Here is a 26852-nt window from a genome sequence, read left to right on the forward strand (position 1 = left end):
GGAAATGTAGATTGTATGTGCCAGACGGTGAGGTATAAATCTTTGAAACACGCTGCATTAATGTATTGTGATTTGTTAGATTGCAGAACTTGTTATTTTTGCAATATACTTAAAATAATGTGCTCTCTAAGGACAAAATTTTTTATGTGATATAGAAAGCCATTTGTCTGTGATTCTGAAGCGAAATAAAGAGGTATGGCTCAAATGGCTCGGAGCACTATAGGATTTAACATCTGAGGTCATCAGCCCCTAGAGCTTAGAACTACCTAAAGACATCACACACATCCATGCCCGAGGCAGGATTCGAAACTGCGCCGTAGCGGTCGCGCGGTTCCAGACTGAAGTGCCTAGAACCGCTCGACCACACCGGCCGGTTCTAGTAAAGCGAGTAAGGTCTACGTGTGTTCAAAGGAAGAGGATGCCGAGTTAATTGACTGCAGTAAAGGTGTACAGCGGCTGACGGCCGAGGGGAGCGTTTTTTCTGCGGAATCTCGGTGAAGACGTTGTGGGCTGCCCTGTTCTTAGGTCTCATTGAGCAGACACGTTGGATGGCGCCGGTCGGTCGGCGACTGCGTCCAGGTAGGCTGACTAGCACCGAGTGGTCGCTGCTGCTATGGGCAGAGAATTGATGACTGGCAATAAAGCAGTGGGTGGGATCTTGTTAAGCAGGAAACCGATGAGACGACTGTGTGTCTGCGAATTGCCGTGGGACGGGCCAATGGCGTCCGGACTGTGCTACAAAACATATTTGTGAAGGCACGAGTCTTTTAGCCTGTTTATGGCCATTCTTTGGAAAGTTGGAAACGGGCGCAACAGAGGAGATAACGATCTTTTTGTGGAGGCTGTGTTTCCATCCAGGTCATGCCTTTAGCAATGACATGGCGTGAGCGAATGGGTAAGTGGCCGCGAAGCTGCTTTTTTTACTTTTTTCCCAATTAATTTTTAAAGTCGCTGACTGGTCCAATCTGTGTATGCAGAGCAAGGGGCGGTCTTGCAACTTCGAATGCCGTGCTCCAGCTCGTGTTTGGCTTTTGTTAAAGTGGGAGTGGTTTAAGATGTAAATGTGCTGTACTACCGAGCTGGCGAGGATAGCTGTGAGATGGAGGAGGAAACATCCTAACACTGGCACTTCGCTGGTAAAGAACTGCAGCTCTTTCCCTAAACGGCTAGTCTGACACTTAGAGCCTGTGGCAGTCACCATCCGAACCACAGGAGGTACTGCTTCTAGCATGACGCACACAACGAGCGATGCGTGGGTGTACTTACTTGTTCTGAGTCGGCCGTCTAAACAACTGACACATTCCGTCACACATAGTCGTGGAAGGGAGTCGAAATTGGTTTGGCAGACCAGCAAACGGATCCACCACCTGCACACTGGAATCCACTGGGATTTCAGCGGCTTATAGGGAAGTTGCTGCAATCTGCATTAGCCGACCACGAGACAGCGTACTTCCATTTGTTTCCGGGCGCGCGCCATCCATAACAGATTGCTGCCGTCCACGACTCCAGTCGCCGATCGCATCGTGGTGTGCCGCTCTGACCAGCAGGAGGGTGAAGTATTCGCTGCTACGGCGCAGGGCTCCGATATATCCTTCTCAGCACCTGGTTCTCTGGAACCATATTTTTCTTTGTGGAATAGTAGAGTACAGATGCTTGACAGTAGCGTAGTTTTTTGGCCATACCACGGATTCACATGTATGAAGTCAGGTAAAGCGATAAGTTCTGGTTAGCGTCGTGTGATGATCCCCAGTTGATCACTTTGTTCAACACAGACCGCATGTTAGTGAAAGCGTCTGGCAAATAAAAATGTTTGTGTGACGTTTCTTTCGCCATCCTTTTTGTATTCTGGTGTTAAAAATAATCAAATGTATTGTTATTTAGGTCACAACTCCTCCCAATGTCCTGATTAACATTACCTTTCCCATTTTTATTAAAGTCTTGATTACTATTGAAAGTAGGAAGCTTGCAACGAAATAAATTCCCATATGGTAGAGGCCATGAGTCGGAGCATCATCAAAAGTTCTGCCCATCACAGGAAAACATTTATGCCCCATACTTTTGCAGGTGGTAAGATACAACGAATAGCCACGTGAAATACCATCCAAGTAGTTCTAATTCAGATAAAAATTCGAGTGATGTGAGTTAAATATCATAAACACACACACACACACATACACACACACACACACACATACATACACTGAGATGTGATACTGTTATGTCCCCTTACTGATCTCGCTTGGTTCTGGAGTTGCAATATTTAAAAAGATAAGAAATCTATTTGAAACATAAGCTGCATGGGTCTGCATTTCTATTTAAGACAGAGTGTTGCAGACCCCATCATGAACCAGGCTTGGAATCACGAGACACTCACATTTCGCCGAGGATTGATGACGGGTCTGGTGGTCTAGCGGTAAAGCACTTGAGTGGAAAGCAACAGGTCACGGTGTTGAATGCTAGTGGGACCTTGTATTTTTCAGTTTGTGTTTTAATTCAGCCATCAGCGCTCAACGATGTGAGGGGTTGCCAGAAACGACACCTGGTTCGGACTCCACGTTAAACTGTAGTTCCCTTTCCTCACTTGGCTAACTGAGGTAGGTTAGGGACAGCAGGTCACCGAAATGTCAACTAACTGAATCACTTGCGCCAAGCCAGTGAGCCACATGAAGTTATTACTATTACTATTATTGTTACTCATTATCATTATCAGAACAGACGGTAGCGGGTGGCTGCGACAAGCAGCCATTCTCTAATGGTTGGGAGACACAGCGCCCGAAAACCCCAAGTCATTATGACAGGGGATCACAAAACGGCGTTGAAGTCTGGAAGGGAGACGTAAGGGGAGAAAAGGGGCGAGAACTAAAAGTTCGAAACAGATTGCTGCTCAGGGGGAACCGCGCCACGCTGTGCAGCTCCAGGAAGGATAAAATGCCCACCAGTATGCATGAGTTAACCTGGAAGGAAAATTACTTCTGTTACTGTTATATAAGTGTCTCTACTCGAGGAACCTTGGTGGGACTTTATATCCACAAAAAGAGAAAATATTAGTAAAGTAGTACATTCACTTTGTGTTCCATCCACATTTAATTTGTGCATGATCTGAAGAGGGTTGTTGCTTACATTCGAAACTAGCTTGTCATCGCTTCTTAATTGTATTATGTAAATGGGATCCAAGCATTAAAAAAATTTTCTCTAATAATTTTTTTGCACTACTGGCCATTAAAATTGCTACACCAAGAAGAAATGCAGATGATAAACGGGTATTCATTGGACAAATATATTATACTAGAACTGACACGTCATTACATTTTCACGCAATTTGGATGCATAGGTCCTGAGAAATCAGTACCCAGAACAACCACTTCTCGCCGTAATAACGGCCTTAATACGCCTGGGTATTGAGTCATACAGATCTTGGATGGCGTGTACAGGTACAGCTACCCATGCTACTTCAACACGATACCACAGTTCATCAAGAGTAGTGACTGGCGTATTGTGACGAGCCAGTTGCTCGGCCACCATTGACCAGACGTTTCCAATTGGTGAGAGATCTGGAGAATGCACTGATCAGGGCAGCAGTCGAACATTTTCTGTATCCAGAAAGGCCCGTACAGGAACTGCAAAATACATTCGTGCATTATCCTGCCGAAATGTAGGGTTTCGCAGGGATCGAATAAAGGGTAGGGCCACGTGTCCTAACACATCTGAAATGTAACGTCACTGTTCAAAGTGCCGTCAATGCGAACAAGAGGTGACCGAGACGTGTAACCAGTGGCACCCCATACCATCACGCCGGGTGATACGCCAGTATGGCGATGAAGAATACACGCTTCCAATGTGCGTTCACCGCGACGTCTCCAAACACGGATGCGACCATCATGATGCTGTAAACAGAACCTCTATTCATCAGAAAAAATGACGTTTTGCCATTCGTGCACCCATGTTCATCGTTGAGTACACCATCGCAGGCACTCCTGTCTGTGATGCAGCTTCAAGGGTAACCGCAGCTATGGTCTCCGAGCTGATTGGCCATGCTGCTGCAAACGTCGATGAACCGTTCGTGCAGATGGTTGTTGTCTTGCAAACGTCCCCATCTGTGGACTCAGGGATCGAGACGTGGCTGCACGATCCGGTACAGCCATGCAGATAAGATGCCTGCCATCTCGACTGCTAGTGATACGAGGCCGTTGGGTTCCAGCACGGCGTTCCGTATTACCCTCCTGAACCCACCGACTCCATATTCTGCTAACAGCCGTTGGATATCGATCAACGCGAGCAGCAATGTTGCGATACGATAAACCGCAATCGCGATAGGCTACAATCCGACCTTTATCAAAGTCGGAAACGTGATGGTACGTATTTCTCCTCCTTACACGAGGCATCACAATAACGTTTCACCAGGCAACGTCAGTCAACTTCTGTTTGTGTATGAGAAATCGGTTAGAAACTTTCGTCATGTGAGCACGTTGTAGGTGTCGCCACCAGCGACAGACTTGTGTGAATACTCTGAAAACCTAATCATTTGCACAACACAGCATCTTCTTCCTGTCGGTTCAGTTTCGCGTCTGCAGCTCTTTATCTTCGTTGTGTAGCAATTTTAGTGGCCAGTAGTGTAATTGTAGCCCGGCAGTGCCGTGAGGGGTTTAATACACCCCTTATGACGAACTTCTGTAATTAATTCTTCTATAGCACGACACACTACTCTTTAGTTCCAAGTAGCTGCTACGCGATGCCAGTAGAGTGTACAAGTCTGTTTTTGTAACTTTAGTGGTGTATAGGACGTAGTACTGATGTGCGGATTAGCATCATCATTTGTTGCAGTCATGTGGCTGTACAGTTCCTGTTTCCTTAAATAACGTAGCTATCCGGCGAACGGTCCGGGCACTTGGATGATGTCGTCCAGGATACCGAGCAGCATACATAGCACACGCCCGTTGGGCATTTTGATCACAATAGCCATACATCAACATGATATCGATCTTTTCCGCAATTGTTAAACGGTCTATTTTAACACGGATAATGTGTCACGAAACAAATACCGTCCTTACTGACGGAATGTTACGTGATACCACGTTCTTATATGTTTGCGGCTATTACAGCGCCATCTATCACAAAGCGAAAAAAGTGGTCCAACTAAAACATTCATATTTCTTTACGTACTACACGAATATGTAATAAAAAATGGGGGTTCTTATTTTTTAAATTCGCAGTTGATAATCGTTTGACCTCCGGCAACGCCATCTAGCGGGCCAACCATAGCGCCATCTGGTTTCCCCTTTCAAGCTAGACGAGTTTCGTTCTTTTTAGTTTTTTCGTTTGATGCTTTTTTCGTTTGATGCTTTTTTCGTTTGATGCTTTTTTCATTTGATGCTTATTTCGTGAGGTATTTGGCCCGGTCACTATCAATCAACCACCCTGTATAAAAAACCACATGAGGTATACTACACCCCACACACCACTTGAGAAATAATTCCATATCACACTACTGCCTGTTTAACAAATTAGTAAAGTTGACTGGCTGACGTTACTGTAACCCAAGAAGAAAGTGTTGGTGACTGTGGCGCTCATTTAACCGTCGTTATCTAATTTACTATCATAAGCAGTATTTTGGAAGTTATGTACTTGAAGTAAAGGATATAAAGTGCTTACAGCATCAGAAAAATGCCGAAGACAACGTTATAATTCATCAAAGAGTAACAATAACGCAAATAAACTATTATTTAATGTTCATAATCGTGCCTAGATAGATTTCAGTATAATGGATATAAGATGATGATTCATAATTCTCTATCCGGTTCTGATTCTCGCTCTACTTCATGTCGCACCTTGAGCTGTTTTATCTTAATAATACCAGAGTAAAATAAGTTTTGACTTTCATTCAAGTTGTCTGAGTACCCTGAATCGCTTCTTTCTTTAAACTGAAGGTATTTTTATAAATAGAGGTGGGCTCAGTAATTGCACAAGCTGACCGCTGGCATGGAAGTGTGGAAGTTCTGTCGGTTTCCTCAACCGATCGCCATTTCAGTATCTGCAAATGAGAACCTGATGATTCATTAGTAATATACGAATTCTGATGTTTTATAAAGGCGATACATTGCTAAATTTATTTAAGTATGTAAGTAAGCTGTTTAGGTTTTATGTTGGTAACGCGACACAGTGCTTTGTATAAAAATCAATGGCTGCGCTGTGTGCTGTCTGTGGCTGATTGGACTCATTGTTGGAATATTCGTTAGTGTAGCGTTGGGCAGTTGGATGTGAACAGCGCATAGCGTTGGGCAGTTGGAGGTGAGCCGCCAGCAGTGGTGGATGTGGGAAGAGAGATGCCAAAGTTTTGAGAGGTTTCTATGAACGGACGATCTGGACGTGTGTCTTTCAGAAAAAGGAAATTTATAAGACTAGACGTCATGAACTGATATATACACTCCTGGAAATGGAAAAAAAGAACACATTGACACCGGTGTGTCAGACCCACCATACTTGCTCCGGACACTGCGAGAGGGCTGGACAAGCAATGATCACACGCACGGCACAGCGGACACACCAGGAACCGCGGTGTTGACCGTCGAATGGCGCTAGCTGCGCAGCATTTGTGCACCGCCGCCGTCAGTGTCAGTCAGTTTGCTGTGGCATACGGAGCTCCATCGCAGTCTTTATCACTGGTAGCATGCCGCGACAGCGTGGACGTGAACCGTATGTGCAGTTGACGGAATTTGAGCGAGGGCGTATAGTGGGCATGCGGGAGGCCGAATTGCTCAACACGTGGGGCGTGAGGTCTCCACAGTACATCGATGTTGTCGCCAGTGGTCGGCGGAAGGTGCACGTGCCCGTCGACCTGGGACCGGACCGCAGCGACGCACGGATGCACGCCAAGACCGTAGGATCCTACGCAGTGCCGTAGGGGACCGCACCGCCACTTCCCAGCAAATTAGGGACACTGTTGCTCCTGGGGTATCGGCGAGGACCATTCGCAACCGTCTCCATGAATCTGGGCTACGGTCCCGCACACCGTTAGGCCGTCTTCCGCTCACGCCCCAACATCGTGCAGCCCGCCTCCAGTGGTGTCGCGATAGGCGTGAATGGAGGGTCGAATGGAGACGTGTCGTCTTCAGCGATGAGAGTCGTTTCGGCCTTGGTGCCAATGATGGTCGTATGCGTGTTTGGCGCCGTGCAGGTGAGCGCCACAATCAGGACTGCATACGACCGAGGCACACAGGGCCAACACCCGGCATCATGGTGTGGGGAGCGATCTCCTACACTGGCCGTACACCTCTGGTGATCGTCGAGGGGACACTGAATAGTGCACGGTACATCCAAACCGTCATCGAACCCATCGTTCTACCATTCCAAAACCGGCAAGGGAACTTGCTGTTCCAACAGGACAATGCACGTCCGCATGTATCCCGTGCCACCCAAAGTGCTCTAGAAGGTGTAAGTCAACTACCCTGGCCAGCAAGATCTCCGGATCTGTCCCCCATTGAGCATGTTTGGGACTGGATGAAGCGTCGTCTCACGCGGTCTGCACGTCCAGCACGAACGCTGGTCCAACTGAGGCGGCAGGTTGAAATGGCATGGCAAGCCGTTCCACAGGACTACATCCAGCATCTCTACGATCGTCTTCATGGGAGAATAGCAGCCTGCATTGCTGCGAAAGGCGGATATACACTGTACTAGTGCCGACATTGTGCATGCTCTGTTGCCTGTGTCTATGTGCCTGTGGTTGTGTCAGTGTGATCATGTGATGTATCTGACCCCTGGAATGTGTCAATAAAGTTTCCTCTTCCTGGGAAAATGAATTCACGGTGTTCTTATTTCAATTTCCAGGAGTGTATGTTATGACTTTTGAACACTGTTAAGGTAAGTACATTGTTTGTTCTCTATCAAAATCTTTCATTTGCTAACTATCCCTATCAGTAGTTAGTGCCTTCAGTAGTTAGAATATTTTATTTAGCTGGCAGTATTGGCGCTCGCTGTATTGCAGTAATTCGAGTACCGAAGTTTTTGTGAAGTAAGTGATTCATGAAAGGTACAGGTTATTGTTAGTCAGGGCCATTCTTTTGTATTGTATTGAAAGTCAGATTTCGTTGCGCTAAAAATATCGTGTGTCAGTTTGGTGATGATCAGAATAATTAAAGAAAGAACTGTCTGAGTACGTTCAGTTTTGCTCAGCTGTTTGAAAATCAAATAACGTAAGAGTTTTCCAGCACTGGCATTCTTTACATACATTTCACGTATTTCAGCGCTGTCTTCATACAACCACACAGTGTAGATGCTATTTCAGTTACCTGGGTTTGAACCTAACTCAAAGGAATAGCAGATTTAATCCATATAAAATTCTATTTACCATAATTTACTTGATAAAAGAGAGCGCTATTTAAATGACAGAGCTATTTTCACTTCTATTATTTACATAGACAGAGGTCATACAAAATAACAGTTTCAGTTTTCCAGCTGGGTGGCAATATTATAAAACCGCGACCTTTCGACGAGTGACATACTCATCATCTTCTGGCAAAGATATATAGTACTGCCACCCGGATGGAAAAGCGAGAGCTTTTCATCAACTGAATACACCGGGAAAGTCTACATTCACAAATATCAGTATTTTTCCATGTTAGAGAATATAACTGCTCCTCCTATAGTATTACCGGAGGCAGTTCTAAATATTTTTTTCATTTCACTTATGTACGCTTCGTGGGGGGTAAGTTATATGACGAATCATTGTTTGAAAGAGACTGCGTCGAGTGTTGGTCGAGGTAGGAGGTGTGTCGAATGGCAGTTTCAACATGCCTGAGTAAGAAGGTTTATCTTGCTCCAAGTTGACAATATATGATTGAGTTCAGTCGCATATGAAGTGCTTATCTTATTTTGCAGAGTTGGACCAAGGTAACGTACAACCTTATGTCAGTTTCTGTGGTATCACTCAAACTACTGTCGAAACTTGGATGATGATGATTATCTAGTCGTATACCATCTTAGCGTTGTAGAAAGATCGTTGCTGATAGCCTTCTGGTCGCGAATGTGGTTTTACATTGTTTTGTGCCTCTGAGAAAATGTATAACTTACTACCAGCAGATACAAACCTATCTTCGCATTTCATTTCTAAGTCCAACGTGGCAGTGAGCATAAATTGTGTGGTAGATAGCAGAAATTTATTGCAGTTTGCGCCGCCACCGTGTTTTATATATGACCAACTATTTCATTGGAGGTTGGAACGGTCTTTGCAATGGGGAACAGTTTTCGGTAGCGCAATTTCCATGAATTCTGATAAGAGCACTTGCGAATTTGCATAACTTTCGCGCACGTGTACACCAACTAAATTAGAGGACGCAGTGTAGGGATGCGCGAAAAACAGACCGGTTAAAATCGGTAGCGGTATTTCACTTCTGAATAGCCAGCATTTTTCATTATTTGTTTCGTCTGGGTTATAATAAACATTTTTATTTTGCACTAACATCCATGTACAAAATTGGAATATTAATTTTTCATAACAATGGTACTAAACTTTTAATTTTTAGATAAAACTGTTTTAAAAAAGATTAATGTTTATTCGTAAAATTACCACTGCTTTGAAATGTTGGGAAAAGCGATCAGAGCTATTTTAATAACGACGCCAACTAAAAAGCGGAACAAATTCACGACATAAGAATCGGTTCAGCAATGCTGAGTCAGTAATGTACCGTTGTCCTTTAATAACCAGAAGCAGTGATCCTTTGGTTTTTGGGAGCAGAACAAAACGTGTAGGTGAGGTTTGTCCTTCGTAGCCGAAAAAATTGTATCGTTAATATGGAGTTCTGTGACTTTTGGTGGGTTGGTATAGTCTTCGAATGGTACTGTTTATGGTAAAAGGAGTCGAATTACAGATCAACGCATTACAGAACGAGTATTTACGAACATATTGGAGAATAAAAGTTACTGAAATTTGGCTGTTGCCATGTAATAGTTCCTGGTACAAGTTCTATTTTGCTTACTGTCTATATTGTTTATTTGAATTTTTAAAGAGGTTTTTTGTTTTGTCATCAAAAAATCAATTACATTCCAATTAGTATTAAAGATAAGTAAATATATTTGAATATAAAACAGGTTTTTCATTCGAAATAATTAAAGAAAAATAACACTGCAAAGCTTCTTATTTGTCTGCCATTTCTATGAAGTAACAAAAGCGAAAGAAAATTAAGATAACAGTAATGAATTTCAAACTTAATAATTAATTCATTGTTCACAATAAGAAAGAAAGTGGTTGATCTGCTACGTTTATATGTTTATGACTCTTGGAAATTAACAGTTTATCACGAAAGATAGAGTTCTCTCACCCTAGTTTGCATCCTTTAACGCTGACTATTCGTAATGTCCAAACAGTAGTTAATCCTCGATTACAAGATGATTTTTGAGCAGAGTTTCGAAAAACTTGAATCATAGGAGAACATTGGTGATTTCGTATAGTGTTCAACCCCTCTTTACTTTAAGAGAAAAATAACTAACAGTGTATGAACTAACATTGCTTTTATTTACCTGTTTCGTTTGATCTTTGATTCGAGGTATCATGAAACTTAAAATGCAAAAATCTGTGGGGTCTTACAATTTTTCACTAATTGTTCTGTGTCTACTAGTATTATTGGAAATAATAACAATTAAAAACAGAAAACTGGTTGTTTTAGGAACCAGGTATTTGAGGGGTTTTAATAGTCGGGTAAATCAGCATAAGAAGAAACAATCTGTATAACCGAGAACCGATTGTTTTAGCGATACGAGGTTGGAATAATAGAGAATTGTGAAGGTGGTTCGATGAACCCTCTGAAAGGCACTTAAATGTGATTTGCAGAGTATCGATGTAGATGAAGATGAACCACCACTGTTACGCAGGGCCTCAACAATATGATACGCATAGTGTTTTTATGTTGAAGTAGAATCAGATTTTACAAAAGGGATTCCAACGTATGAAAAACCGCAAAACTATCAAGGGCACGTCATGTTAACCAACCGAGCACGTGAGTCTAAACTACGAGTACGTAGCATCCGTCGGTAGGTGTGTGTGGCCCGTCAGGCAGGAACCCCTGTTAGTCCTCCGCTCAATGTTTCTGACAGTTTGTGGTATATTAGTTGCATGTTAGGGTTTTACATTTTATATTATCTGCGTATAAACCCATATCTAACATGGTAAATCGAATTAAATTGAATCATAGTAGGGAATTTGAAACGTTTCAACACTTTTGGTTGCTTTCACGTAAATTTGCAAATGGTACATTATTTTGACAAAATTTCTGACCTGATATTGAAATGAAAAGGCATAGTCAAGTTTAATACAATAAATTATTCAGTACGTTTCTTTTGAGCGGCATTTGTATGTCATTTATGTGCAGCACGCTCTACCAGGCGTTTCACTAGCATTAATTTTCCCAAATGTTGTTTCCGTCTAGCGTTCCAAATTAACCGTTTCTTCTGCATTGTTGTATTCATGATGTCTTTAAATTGAGGGGCAACTTCATGAGGTAATCCTTCATCACTATCACCATTGTGTTCATGCGAGGAGACGACGAAAATTTCGTCAACAGAAAACCATCCTCTCCCCCTCACCCCCACCCTCTCTCTCTCTGGATTAATCCACGCGAAAACTTCGTCATCAAGAGATCAACTCATAGCCTTTTTGGTTTTCCTGATACCCTCTAAACTGCCTTCTGTCATAATTTTTAAACAAAAGCCTTCAATTTCTTTTCGGTTAATCTTCCAATCTGTTTTCAAGGGAATCCGTACCAGGTAGTAAGGGTGGTGTGGGAGGGGGGGGGCGGGGGGAGGGGAGGCCCTCCCCTAGCTTCCAGGAAAAAAAAGAATATAGTCAAGAATTCATCTTGCAAGAAAATGATTTCAAAGCCAGCATTATGCAAGTTTCTAATAGGGTCGGAAGTGGAACGTTTTATGGCTAAGAACGTCTTCCAAAATATTAAAAATATTCCATATCCCAGATCTTGCCCTCCCCCGCCCCCAAACAAACCATCATATGGGCGCCTTTGTCTGGCACCGTTTCAGTTTCAGCACCAACGCCAGCAAGAATTCTCCTTTATCCATCAAACTTTTTGTCTATGGATATCACACCGTTATTTCTCTTTGAAATTTTACACTAGCTATAAAGAAGTTCAACACAATACTGTAGAAGAAACACTACTGCAAAACTCAATGCTGACTTTCTAAATGACACCGTTTTTGGATCTCTGTATGATGTGTGGCTAATTTTTAAAGTTAATGATTGTCTCCATCCATTGTTACCACTGTTAGTACCGGGAAACATTACTATAAAGAATTGATCAGGATGAAGCGGACATTCACGTTAGTAAATACCGGATTAACGATGTTCCATTACATTACAAGTTTCTATATGTTGTGTGTAATTGTAGAAACGACTGGAATTTTAAGCTTTAGCGTTTTAACTAATCGTATATCTTTCCCCTTTTTTGGTGTTGTTTAAGGATGTTATTTAACCATTAATATGATTAGTGTAGCATAACATCTGACATAGAAAACACATATAGAATATATTTGACTTATTTCTATTATTTCTCTTTTTAAAATTCAGTCTTGATCACACCATGTATGTTACAACAACATAGGTGACCGGTTTCGGACATATCACATGACCATCATCAGACCTGTAATTTAATTTAGAAAGTAATAGTAACCTTACTAGATTGGCAATAAAATATGACAAAAAGCCTATAGGGACAAAATACAATATTACGAAATATGACTCCATCTTTTCAGTTTTATAACATTTAAAAATCTATGTCATATCATAACACTTTGCAGCTGATCATCCCATCATTACATATATCTCCAGTGCCAAATAAAGTTAATATAAGGCAGACAGACTGAATCTAGCATAGATGTATAATTGCAGTCGAGTTACTACTAACATATCGATATGATGCCGCAATGCCAAATACCTCGTCAACATCATTGACTTTGAAACCATTGTGGTAGTACCACCTTAGCACATAGAGGATACACTGAATATACATCGTCTGTACAGTTATTTTACAGGTTTTGCTATTTTATACAATATTTAAGCATATAAATACTTGTTTTGTAAATAAAAATACCTTTTCCTGCTGCTATGAGTTGTATAAGACACATTTACAACTCACACACACCATTAATAATATGACAGCTTTTTCCCATCTCGTCAACAGGGTCGAAAAGCACACAAAAACTGCTGTACAAAGACTGGAAACAATTCATAGGAGAAAGATCAACCAACTCAAGAAACTCCAGTCACAACGTAATACCTTTCCACACAGCCAAGAGAAACACACACACAAATTCTACTCAAGACTAGTGAACCTTACTGACACACACTTAAACAGTAAAGAAAGACAGCTGTTGGAGAAAGGATTAAAATACAATGTAAATTCATAAATAGATGAAGACACTTAGAAAATCTAGTTATAGAAGCAGAAAGTGTTTTGTTAGGGAAGACAGGAATGAAAACAGCACTGTCAACGTTGAACTAACTAGAGAACGAGTAAAAAAAGAAATCCAGAATATAATAACCAGTATAAAAACGCAACAACAAAAGACCAACAAAAACACAGAATCTGCAATATTCATAAAACTTTGGAGAAAACTTCAAAATGAAAATGTTGTCATTTCAAAACAAGACAAGGAGAACACAGTAGTACTGATAGACGAAGAACAATACATTCAAAAAACAGAAGAATTCATCTCACAAAATAACAATACAAAATTAAAATCAGACCCAACAAACAGATTCCAGACAAAAGTTAAAAACGCTCTGAAAAATATTGACATCATACTGGATAACACAGAGATAGGAAAGTTGACACAGATCAATCCCACTGCACCTGTCCTCCGAAGCCAACCAAAAATCCACAAACTGAATCTTCCTGTGAGGCCAATACTGGATTTCAGATAGTTCTCCACTTACAAGCTGGCAGGATAAATGTTAAAATTACTGTCTGAAAATTTCAAAGTACAACAAGAGAGTACTACTAAAAACACTACACAGCTAATAAAACAATTAAAAGATATAAAAATCCCAGACACATCAAAACTCCTCTCATTTGATATAAAAAGCATGTATTCCAACATACCAGTACCAGAAACAATAGAAATCATAGATAAGAACCTAAAAACTTATAGTCAACTTCCCAATGAACATATTAGGGAAATATGCACATTAATAAAGCTCATAACAGAACAGAATTACTTCCAGTACAATAATTAATTTTATTTACTAGAAGATGGATTGAAATGGGGTCCCCAGTTTCACGAGCCTTAGCAAATATTTTTGTAAACCACACCGAACAGATCATTTTCACAACAATAGTAGCAAAAGAATACAATATATTATATTGGTTCAATTATATGGATGACATCCTTTGCTTAAGAGATTAACCACAAACAAAACTAAAACTACATACTGACATCAACAGGATACAGAAAAATATAAAATTCACAGTTGAAAGAGAACAGAACAACCAAATTATATATAGCATTAAAAAAGCATGTGTTTGAAATTTACTGTAAACACTCAGTAATGGCCATTATCATTCCCCAATCCTCGAACCACCCACATTCACAAAAGGAAGCAGCACTTCGACACATGCTCTATAAAGTCATCACAGTACCACTCACCAAAGAAAGCTACCAAAAAGAACTGAATATAAGAATGCATGTAGCACAAAATAATGGTTACAACAATAACACAGTCATGAAGCTAAACAATAAAATTAAAAGTAAAATAAAAGCAGAAAACTCCAAACCACAAACAACAACAAAAATGGTTCAAATGGCTCTGAGCACTATGGGACTTAACATCTATGGTCATCAGACCCCTATAACTTAGAACTACTTAAACCTAACTAAGCTAAGGACATCACAAAACACCCAGTCATCACGAGGCAGAGAAAATCCCTGACCCCGCCGGGAATCGAACCCGGGAACAGACAACAACACAACAGAACCAAACACAAACATGCAGTACTATAACAACTACACAGGATAATCAGAAAAAGATGAAAGAAAGCACAAGATGGTACACAATGACATACAAACACAAACTCGCCCATAAAATCACCAACATTTTTAGAAGACAGGGAATAAACATATCATACACAACAGACAATTCTATACAAAAATACAGAGACATATACCAGAAAGCAGGTACATATCAACTACAGCGTAACACTTATGAAGGCACATACAAAGGAGAAACAGGTAGAACATTTGATGTCAGATACAAAGAACTCATGAGAGTCTGGAAATATAGGACAAACCACTCCACATTTGCAGAACACCTAGAGAACGTGACCACAAACCAACCATTAGAGAAGATGACATGAAAATAATTAGAATCAACAATAAAAAATACCTCCCAACTCCGCAAGAAATTTACCACATACAGAAAACCAAAGCAGAAAGGAAAACCCTGTTGATAGACCATGTATACATGGTAAGCAATTCATTACTTACACTAATACATAAAATAATATAATAACGCTACCAAATATGTTTAATACACTCCTGGAAATTGAAATAAGAACACCGTGAATTCATTGTCCCAGGAAGGGGAAACTTTATTGACACATTCCTGGGGTCAGATACATCACATGATCGCACTGACAGAACCACAGGCACATAGACAGAGGCAACAGAGCATGCACAATGTCGGCACTAGTACAGTGTATATCCACCTTTCGCAGCAATGCAGGCTGTTATTCTCCCATGGGTACGATCCTAGAGATGCTGGATGTAGTCCTGTGGAACGGCTTGCCATGCCATTTCAACCTGCCGCCTCAGTTGGACCAGCGTTCGTGCTGGACGTGCAGACCGCGTGAGACGACGCTTCATCCAGTCCCAAACATGCTCAATGGGGGACAGATCCGGAGATCTTGCTGGCCAGGGTAGTTGACTTACACCTTCTAGAGCACGTTGGGTGGCACGGGATACATGCGGACGTGCATTGTCCTGATGGAACAGCAAGTTCCCTTGCCGGTCTAGGAATGGTAGAACGATGGGTTCGATGACGGTTTGGATGTACCGTGCACTATTCAGTGTCCCCTCGACGATCACCAGAGGTGTACGGCCAGTGTAGGAGATCGCTCCCCACACCATGATGCCGGGTGTTGGCCCTGTGTGCTTCGGTCGTATGCAGTCCTGATTGTGGCGCTCACCTCCACGGCGCCAAACACGCATACGACCATCATTGGCACCAAGGCAGAAGCGACTCTCATCGCTGAAGACGACACGTCTCCATTCGTCCCTCCATTCACGCCTATCGCGACACCACTGGAGGCGGGCTGCACGATGTTGGGGCGTGAGCGGAAGACGGCCTAACGGTGTGCGGGACCGTAGCCCAGCTTCATGGAGACGGTTTGCGAATTGTCCTCGCCGATACCCCAGGAGCAACTGTGTCCCTAATTTGCTGGGAAGTGTCGGTGCGGTCCCCTACGGCACTGCGTAGGATCCTACGGTCTTGGCGTGCATCCGTGCGTCGCTGCGGTCCGATCCCAGGTCGACTGGCACGTGCACCTTCCGCCGACCACTGGAGACAACATCGATGTACTGTGGAGGACTCACGCCCCACGTGTTGAGCAATTCGGCGGTACGTCCACCCGGCCTTCCGCATGCCCACTATACGCCCTCTCTCAAAGTCCGTCAACTGCACATACGGTTCACGTCCACGCTGTCGCGGCATGCTACCAGTGTTAAAGACTGCGATGGAGCTCCGTATGCCACGGCAAACTGGCTGACACTGACGGCGGCGGTGCACAAATGCTGCGCAGCTAGCGCCATTCGACGGTCAACACCGCGGTTCCTGGTGTGTCCGCTGTGCCCTGCGTGTGATTATTGCTTGTACAGCCCTCTCGCAGTGTCCGGAGCAAGTATGGTGGGTCTGACACACCGGTGTCAATGTGTTCTTTTTTCCATTTCCAGGAGTGTATAATATTATTGTCCAATGTAACAATAACACCACTTAACATCTTTATACTCACTTATCCATGAACCCCTCCACAGAATATTGAAACGAAAAGTCAGATCAGCTGTCACCAAAGTTTTCAACTACTCGCTTTTATCTAGTACAACACCATACAATTCTAGCCACAGACCTAAAAAAAAGCATTCGTAGACTCTCTCTCTCTCTCTCTCTCTCTCTCTCTCTCTCTCTCTCTCTCTCTCTCTCTCTCTCATACACATGGTATAAACATTATGAATAGAAGTTGGTCTTCAATATATACTTCACACTTCGTCAGTTTGACTGCAAATAGGTAAATTCGCCAAAGAGGGGAAAAACGTAAAGGAGTCGCAATATCTACGTTGTGAAAAGCAATGTCCGGCGACATAATTATATCGAGTGACAAAAAAACAATAGAACACCACAAAAAAAGAGTGAGAGACATGGTGAACAGTATGAAGAAGGTCATAACGCAAAGTTGTGCTTATATGGCAGTAATAAAAGTGGTAGTGCGACATCCAGAACAGATGTGAGGAAACACGTGTCGTAAGTAATTACTTTTTTATAAAAAAATTGAAACGTGAACTGTTTTATAATCTAGAACCAACAAAACTGTATCTTTATAGATCCCACTAATGATGCCTTATAAGAAGATAAGGCGAAACACGTGTGGGATGAATAAATTAATAGCACGAAGCCGACCCCGGTAGATGAGTAGTCAGTCCGGCGGAATGCCACGCCAAGGGGCCAGGGTTCGATTCCAGAATGGGACAGGAGATTTTCTCCGCCCAGGGACGGGGTTTTGTGTTGTCCTCAACATCATTTTACCATCTCCGAGGCGGAAGTCGTCCAATGTGGCGTCGAACGCAATAAGTACTTGCCATCGGCGGCAGAAATTCCCCGAATGGTGGACTCCGTGTCCAGAATGCCGTAACTCATATCATTTTTCAGTAGCAGGAAAAGGCAGTTTTATTTAGAAAACAAGTACTGCGATGCGAATTTACAATATTTCTCCACATAAGATAATAATTGTTTCATCATTTTAACTTTTTAGTAAAATCTTAAGCTCATTCTTACTTGATCATTGTTTCCTTTCAGCAGCGGAATGTTTGCAGAATGTGGGTCACAAAACTTAAGAAAATGCAAAATATCTCACTCACTCACTCCTCATAAAGAGCGAACTTATATTTACATAACACCGAATATTATAGAATTTTCTTTTATCAAACTATAAAGAAAGAATCAGTATCTATTAGGAGAAGCCAAGTCTGCTAAAAGACTTTTTGGATACAGTGAGACGCAAAGCAGCAACACATCAACACCTACTTGATTTACTATTGCCGACCGGTGTGGCCGAGCGGTTTTAGGCGCTTCAGTCTGGAACCGCGCGACCGCTACGGTCGCAGGTTCGAATCCTGCCTCGGGCAAGGATGTGTGTGGTGACCTTAGGTTAGGTAGGTTTAAGTAGTTCTAACTTGTAGGGGACTGATGACCTCAGATGTTAAGTACCATAGTGCTCAGAGCCATTTGAACCATTTTTTGCTTTACAATGCTACGACTTTACTTATTGCACTACGCCGCACATGATCGTTATACGACAATACTTTGCATCTTACCGTCTGCTGTAAGCTTTAGCAGTAGATATTTTATTAACTGATATTTAATTATGAAGAATTGTAGCAAGAATTTTGCATTTCTTATGCAACCTGCGTATGCTATTAAAACGGCGTGCTTCCATAATGCAAGTTACAATAATTCTTTAATCACCAAAATGATGTTTCCCGTCATTATATTACAAGAAATCATATAGTTAACGACGCGTTTTCGAGAAATCCTCAGTTTGCTGATGCTTAGAAACTGGATGTGTACATATGAGAAACGCAAAATCAATATGGTAACTCGCGGCTCTATATTGAAGAGATATGGGAAGCGTATGACTTAGATGGCGTTTTTCCATCTCATTTGTCAATGTTCAGAATATATGTCGTGCTAGATACTGCTCTGCACTTTCGGAAACACTGCCGAACGTACTTTTTTCATGCTTCGACGTCAGAAACTCGGCATGCTTAATGCTAAACGTTCGAATCCACAGTCCGTGTGCAGACGGCTTTACATTAAAATACCACTGAACAACCTTGGAAAATTTGTAGGTGACTCGGGTTCACCCGGAAGAAGTCAATGAAGCAATGCGTATTCAATAAGTTTTATTGCGATTTATTTTACTGTTGGCTGCGTAAATCCACCACTTTCTCCAGGTTTACAAGCCGAATACCCTACATACGTACCAGCTGCGCTACACATTGACACTTATAGCACACAAATAGTAAATCAAATATTTAGAAAGGGCATCTACTCAAATTTTTACTGACATTAATAAGTGGTTCATAGCCAATTCACTGTCATTAAACTTTGAAAAGACCCACTATATGCAGTTCAGAACTTCCAAGAGATTTCCTTCTGGTGTGTGTATACAATATTATGACATGGAAATAGGAGAAGTTGAGAGTGTAAAATTCTTGGGATTACAGCTTGATAGTAAATTGAGTTGGGAGCAACATACAAACGAACTGCTAAAGCGCCTAAACAAGTCTGTGTTTCCAATGCGAATGATGTAAGACATAGGAGATATAAATATTAAAAAAATGCATATTTTGCTTATTTTCACTCCATTATGTCATATGGAATCATATTTTGTGGTAACTTCACAAACAGAGAAAAAATGTTTGGAGTGCAGAAGCGTATAACAGTAATGAGTAATGGAAATCCAAGAACATCATGTCGAAACCTAGTCAAAGAATTGGACATCTTAACCACAGCTTCTCAGTATATTTATTACTTAATGAAGTTGGTTGTAAATAATACATCTCTTTCTCCAACTAACTGCTTAGTATGCATTATCAATACTAGGGATAAGATCAATATACATAAAGATTTAAAATCACCTACTCTTGCCCAGAAAGGAGTCCAGTATTCAGCAACGCATATTTTCAATAAGTTACGAGCAACCATTAAGAGCTTAGTTTCAGACAAGGCACAATTTAAACACAATGTAAAAGAATGTTTCCAGAATGAGATTTTCACTCTGCAGCGGAGTGAGCGCTGATATGAAACTTCCTGGCAGATTAAAACTGTGTGCCCGACCGAGACTCGAACTCGGGACCTTTGCCTTTCGCGGGCAAGTGCTCTCCATCTGAGGTCCCGAGTTCGAGTCTCGGTCGGGCACAGAGTTTTAATCTGTCACGAAGTTTCATATCAGCGCACACTCCGCTGCAGAGTGAAAATCTCATTCTGGAAACATCCCCCAGGCTGTGGCTAAGCCATGTCTCCGCAATATCCTTTCTTTCAGGAGTGCTAGTTCTGCAAGGTTCGCAGGAGAGCTTCTGTAAAGTTTGGAAGGTAGGAGACGAGGTACTGGCAGAAGTAAAGCTGTGAGTACCGGGCGTGAGTCGTGCTTCTGTATCTCAGATGGTAGAGCACTTGCCCGCGAAAGGCAAAGGTCCCGAGTTCGAGTCTCGGTCGGGCACACAGTTTTAATCTGCCAGGAAGTTTCATAAAAGAATGTTTGGTGGCCAACTCCTTGTATTCCATTCATGAGTTTCTCAACAAGTGCAGTAGACCATTTTAATGAAAATTTATTGTATTTTGATTTTTGACAATTCTTGATTGTAACAGCCAAGTAACTACCTACTATGTGAATGATGGATGTATGGAAAGTAGATGTAAATAATGAAAGTTTAATTTTAAATCATGTACGTAATCTGACTGTTCTTAACTGAGAATCACTGAAAAGAATAATTTCCTTTGATTTTTGACAATACTTGGTTGTAATAACCAAGAAACTATCAAATGTCTGAATGATGGATTTAATGAAAGCAGATGTAAGTATTAAACATGTAAATATTAGAAATTTAAATTTAATTCATGTACATAATTTTACTGTCTATTGACTGAGGATCATTAAAATTAATAAAACTCAAGTTTTTCTAATTACATTTTTGTAATGTATTTATCTGACATGTTCCACACCCAGGAGGATACCACCTCTTTTATGGGTATATGGTCTCGCGGTTCTCGGCGCTCAGTCCGGAACCGCGCGACTGCTACGGTCGCAGGTTCGAATCCTGTCTCGGGCATGGATGTGTGTGATGTCCTTAGGTTAGTTAGGTTTAAGTAGTTCTAAGTTCTAGGGGACTGATAACCACAGATGTTAAGTCCCATAGTGCTCAGAGCCATTTTTATGGGTATATGGAATGAATAATTAATCTAATCTAATCTAATCTTAAGCTGATTACTAGTCGTTTAGCATTACAAATGTTGGTATTCGTGACTACGAAACATAACTTAGCGCGTTTGCCACATTACACAGGTAGCTCTACTTCGATGACATCTCAAAACAACCTTCGATAATCCGAACCACAGTAGCGCAGTGTTTTGTCACTTGTTTTCTTTCAAAGGAGAAAGACAGAATCTGACAAAAGTGGGAGGGAGGGGTTCTAACTTGATTTCCAAGTTTCGGTGGCTATCAGGCCGATATAACGAAAATCCGGTTTGTCGCGCTTGACGTGTTCCACTCGGCGCACGCCACTGCGCGTCACCGCTCCAACTTCGAGACGCCTGCAGCAGGATGGCCCCTGCTGGAGACTTCCGCCTGCTGTGCGACAGCCACCAAGCCTGTCCCTTGCAGGTGCCACAACACATCAGCTAAGAGTTCCTGACCTATTCGTGCCACCAGGCGTGGTTGCTCTTGGCAGTGCTAAGTGTTTGCTCACTGTTTAGCGAAGTTTTCAGAGCTGTACAATTTATTCATGGAATTTCTTATCGATTGTATGCAGAGTTATAACTCATTGCTCACATTAGATATGTCAGGCATCCCATTGGTTGATAAACTGCACTGAAACAAGGGAGGGTGAGAGTTCATCGTGATTTAGCAACCCAATCTTTCCGTTAATCTCTTCAGGTCCTTGCTGAGATGGTTCGTTCCAATATAGCTGCGCGTTTCTCTCTTCATTCTTAAGCCTTACTCCCGCGAGAAGTGAAAACGCACGTAGACGAGAAGCTGGTGGCGTCACAGTGTGGAGTTCCACGTTCCACTACACAGCAGAGAATGAAATATATAATCTGGCATGTCAGATTACTGCTTCGTGGGTAGGAACGTGGCTAGTAAAATGCAACCTCCTTTTACATTACAAGTAGAACATAGGAGCCGCCATAGTGTACAGCGTTAAATGTCGTATTTGGTGCGTTTTCTTTCTCATCGAGTACATGGTATGAGTATAAGCAGTTTCAAAGCATCAACAAAGTGAGGAGCTCTCGAAAACGTGTCCTTTTAGCTAAGATTTGTGATAATAAAATGACAGGAAGCTACATATTGGTAGGTAAAGGCTTTTGCAGCAGTTGATGCTTTTGGTGTTACTATATGCGTGCTACGGAAGTATGCTGTTCGAATGTGTGTGAATACCTAAGGGACCAAACTGCGGAGGTCATCGATCCTTAGACTTGCACACTACTTAAACTAACTTATGCTACGAACAACACATACACCCATCCCCGAGGGAGGACTCGAACCCCCGGCGGGAGGACCGCCCAATCCGTGACACAGCGCCTCAAACCGCCGGGCCACTCCGCGCGGCTCTGTTGTTTCAATACTACGTCACAATGATGGGCTACCAAGAGCGTGTCCTTCTGGTACAATTTTGCACATTATTTACCATATAACGAGATTTGTAGATCCAATCTTTAGACAGTTTGTGTCATCTTTGGTGACGCAGTTGCCATGTCGAAACTGTACCACTGTTGATAGTCCGAGAAGCTCCTGAGTTATGGAGACTAGTGTAGCAGATTCGCCTCTGCCTCCTTCCAAATATTTTTGCACCTTGTATTTTCTAGATTATTCTTGGTTTTTCTCATTCATTTAATAGATTTTTCATCTCAAACGTCGGTGTTATTGATTATAAATAATTAATTAATTAAAAGAAATTTGCGACAAGACTGTTTTTTAATTCTCATAAATAATGTACTTGTTGCAGTTGCAAAGGACAACGGCTGGCCGGAGTGACCGAGCGGTTCTAAGCACTACAGTCTGGAACCTCGCGACCGCTACGGTCGCAGGTTCGAATCCTACCTCGGACATGGATGCGTGTGATGTCCTTAGGTTCGTTAGGTTTAAGTAGTTCTAAGTTCTAGGGGACTGATGACCTCAGCAGTTAAGTCCCATAGCGCTCAGAGCCATTTGAACCAAAGGACAACGACAGGTATGTTTCCCCAGCGGCCAGAAATCCTAACGTAAGGTTCACCCTGTGTCCGAAAGTAAAGACAAGTTACGCACCTGGGTATTTTTGCTATTATGAAACTTTCTGTGAGTTATATATACCTATCTCTGGATTTACGGACTGGCTCGTGTTTCCTTCTTAGCGTAAACATCTTTTTCAGTGATGGCAAGCAGCTTCGAAGTAATCTCCCCTTCCGTTCGAATGTAATTACGAAACGAATCTCGATCGTGAATTCTATGTGATGAAGTACGATATCCAGAGTGCAGCACAGAAAATATGGATATTACGCACGCACAAATTGACATTACATACTATACCTTAACTACGAGTATATTCAATGTAAACCGAAAACGGGTTAAAAATTCAATTGCATCGACGAATAACTTCTACTAGTTTGTATCCCAGATCGCTGTGCAGGATTTTTTAGTCTTCCCCTACCAATTACCCGCTGTTCAAGCCATCGTCGACTCCAGAATCTTCTTGGCGATTTTCTCCGCTCGCTAACACAGTTTGCGCGCGTCTATTTCCGTAAGGAAACTGTGTGATTCGAGGGCCAAATGAACACAACGGTGGCCGCTGAGAGCGAAAATTACGTTGCCAAGCTCGTCCTTGTGCCGGTGGTGTTGTCTCTAGTGAGGTCGAATATTCCGTGCCGTCAATTCTAGCAGCCTCACTCCGTGTGAGGTCGGCTTCGTGCAACTGATATAGAGTAATGAATGAAGCTCTTAGTGTAATTTGTCTAGAGCGTGTGAAGAAAAATTTGTTAGCCCCACATTGGGGAGCTGCTTTGTGGTTCGATATATTTATTAAACTGTAAACCTGACTGAGCTTGTTTACAGTAATTAAAGGTAAGAGGTGAAGCTGTCCTCAGTCGGATAGTCTTTTTCAACAATACAGTGTTTCACTAGACATTGCAGGTAGGTGACACACCATTGCCTTCCTGAAAACTTTAAAATGACTTACCCAGCCAGATATACCAGATACCTACAGTTAATTGTGGTATTTTTTACATGACACGTAATTATTAGTGAAAGGTCTGATAAATAACACAAGAAGTCCTAGAACGTAACAGTCTTGCACTTACTTACTAGGTCACCGAGTCAAATTTACGTTGGTAATACTTGTTAATTGTAACCAATATACTTCTGAGTGGCTAGATACAATCAAACAGAATAAGTAACGTAATGCACTTCACTGCAGGCTTTGTAATCAGTAAAAAAGGTGAATTAGGTGCTTCAATTGGAGGAATATGATTAAAAGACATCATAATGGCATTTATTTTCAGGTGTTTCATTGAAACTGATGACCGCCTGCTTGGCTGAGTGGTTATTGGCATGCATCATGCGTCCAAGGGGCATGCGCGTAATCGCCGATCCTAATCACAGCCCTCCATGATGACGATGGTCGGCCCTTGACGTCACAACAGGACACTGCTGCTGAGTTTCTGGAGCATTGCCGCCTCCTTTTCACTGGGACGCCGACGGACAATCAGACAGGAGAAGAAATTTTGCGACAGATCCAAACGGAGGTGGATGGTCCGGATGCAGAGGTGCTATTGGAACCCCTAACGCCGGCCGCGGTGGTCTCGCGGTTAAGGCGCTCAGTCCGGAACCGCGCGACTGCTACGGTCGCAGGTTCGAATCCTGCCTCGGGCATGGATGTGTGTGACGTCCTTAGGTTAGTTAGGTTTAAGTAGTTCTAAGTTCTAGGGGACTGATGACCACAGATGTTAAGTCCCATAGTGCTCAGAGCCATTTGAACCATTTTTGAACCCCTAACGGAAGATGACATCCGGGGCGCACTCGCGAAGGATGCGGTGCATAAATCCTCTGGGCCAGATGGGTTGACACTCGAATTTTACCGCGCATTTGCGGATTTAATGATGTCCCAGTTGGTATTGATGTATAATGAGTTATTGAGCCCTGACACAGACGTTCCGTCGCAGTTCATGACGGGACTGCTTATACCAATACCGAAATCGACAGCGAGTGTCAGCGCCCATGAATTTAGACCGCTCACGATGCTCAACACTGATTATAAGATCTTTGCGCGAATGTTGGCGGCAAGGCTAAAGACTGTAATATCCAAGACAATACCACCTGACCAGGCTTGTCTAGGGGTTCGGAGCAACATACATTCTATCCTCGGTGAATACCGTGACGTAATTTCCCTGACGAAAGCTTGTCGCATGCGAGCGGCGATCGTATCGGTGGATTTTGATCGTGCCTTTGACAGGATCAACCATGATCTCCTTGGCTCGATCATGCGACACATGGCGATACCAAAGGCTTTTGTTACCGTCCTCATGCGCCTCATGGTGAAATGGCGTGTTAGAGTAAACGTCGACAAGTGCGAGGCCGTTCTGTTCACTAGAAGACCAAAGCAACTGCGCAAACATCAGCACTCCAACCCAATAACACTACACGCACGCCCAATACGTTTCCGCGAGAAGGTCAAATATCTCGGTGTCTGGCTGGACAGGAAACTAGTCTGGGGGGACCACATTCAACACGTGACCAACAAAGCTAACACGAGGCTCAAACAACTCTACCCTATACTTAACAGACGTAGCACACTGAACAGGAGGGTGTCTAGGTCCATCTACATGACACTTATTAGACTCCTGATGCCGTACGTAGTACCTGTCTGGGGATACGCTGCGCCAACTCGCCTGCGTCGTCTGCAGCTCATACAGAACAAAGTACTCAAAATCATAAGCAACGCTCCGCGCTACGGCTAGATACTCTCTTGCAGGTATCTCCAAAAACTCTCCTCACGACTGTACAATAACACGAGACACTCGCGCAACCCGTTTATCCTTTCTCTGGGTAACTACGCCAAAAGCATAGATAGAAGCATAACAGATTAAAGACATTACTGGCTAGGAACTAAACATCTATGGTCCATAGAACGCTAACACGACAGCACTGGCGAGCCCCTGCAACACAGCTACTACTGGTAACCCCAGATGCTCGACCCGCCGAGAAACAGGCAACCGCAGGGAAACCGTACTGTACACAGCACGCAAACCAGCCACCCCCCCCCCCCCCCCCTACACCGTCTGTGAGCCGATCTACGATCGATCGCCCACTAATCTACAACGACCTTGAACTGTTGCAGGGACGCAGCAACTGCAGCAAGCGCCGCAACAAGCTCCAACAACGACAAAGGTAACGATGCACGATACCTCGCACTAACACAACCACACCTTGGATGCACTGTCGCAGATAGCAAGCCGCTACAGCCCTTACTACCCGTCCTACTGTCGCAGAGGTTTTTTTCCCTTGGCTCTTGCCTTGGCACTTTTTTTCCTCTGCCTTTACAACCGCTACCCTTCAATCGTTTTCGACCACTTCTATCTCCTGATGGACCATGTTAATGAGTAATCTTACCCAGACGCATGGAAAACATCACAGCCCGCATCCTGTGACGCCTGATTCAAAAACGAACAAGTTTACGGAGGTGACAGTAGAACTTTTGGTTTGCCACCACGTTGGTGAGGGCGTGGAGGGGCACCATCCCTTCATGCGCCTCCTTCGCGGCGCTTCTTCGACGGTGAGAGTTAATGGCAGGGAGGCAGGAACGATTCCTGTTTGCAGCTCAGTTAGGCAAAGATGTCC

The sequence above is a fragment of the Schistocerca gregaria genome, chromosome 2 (genome assembly GCF_023897955.1).
Source record: "Schistocerca gregaria isolate iqSchGreg1 chromosome 2, iqSchGreg1.2, whole genome shotgun sequence".
NCBI classification, from domain to species: Eukaryota; Metazoa; Arthropoda; class Insecta; order Orthoptera; family Acrididae; genus Schistocerca; species Schistocerca gregaria.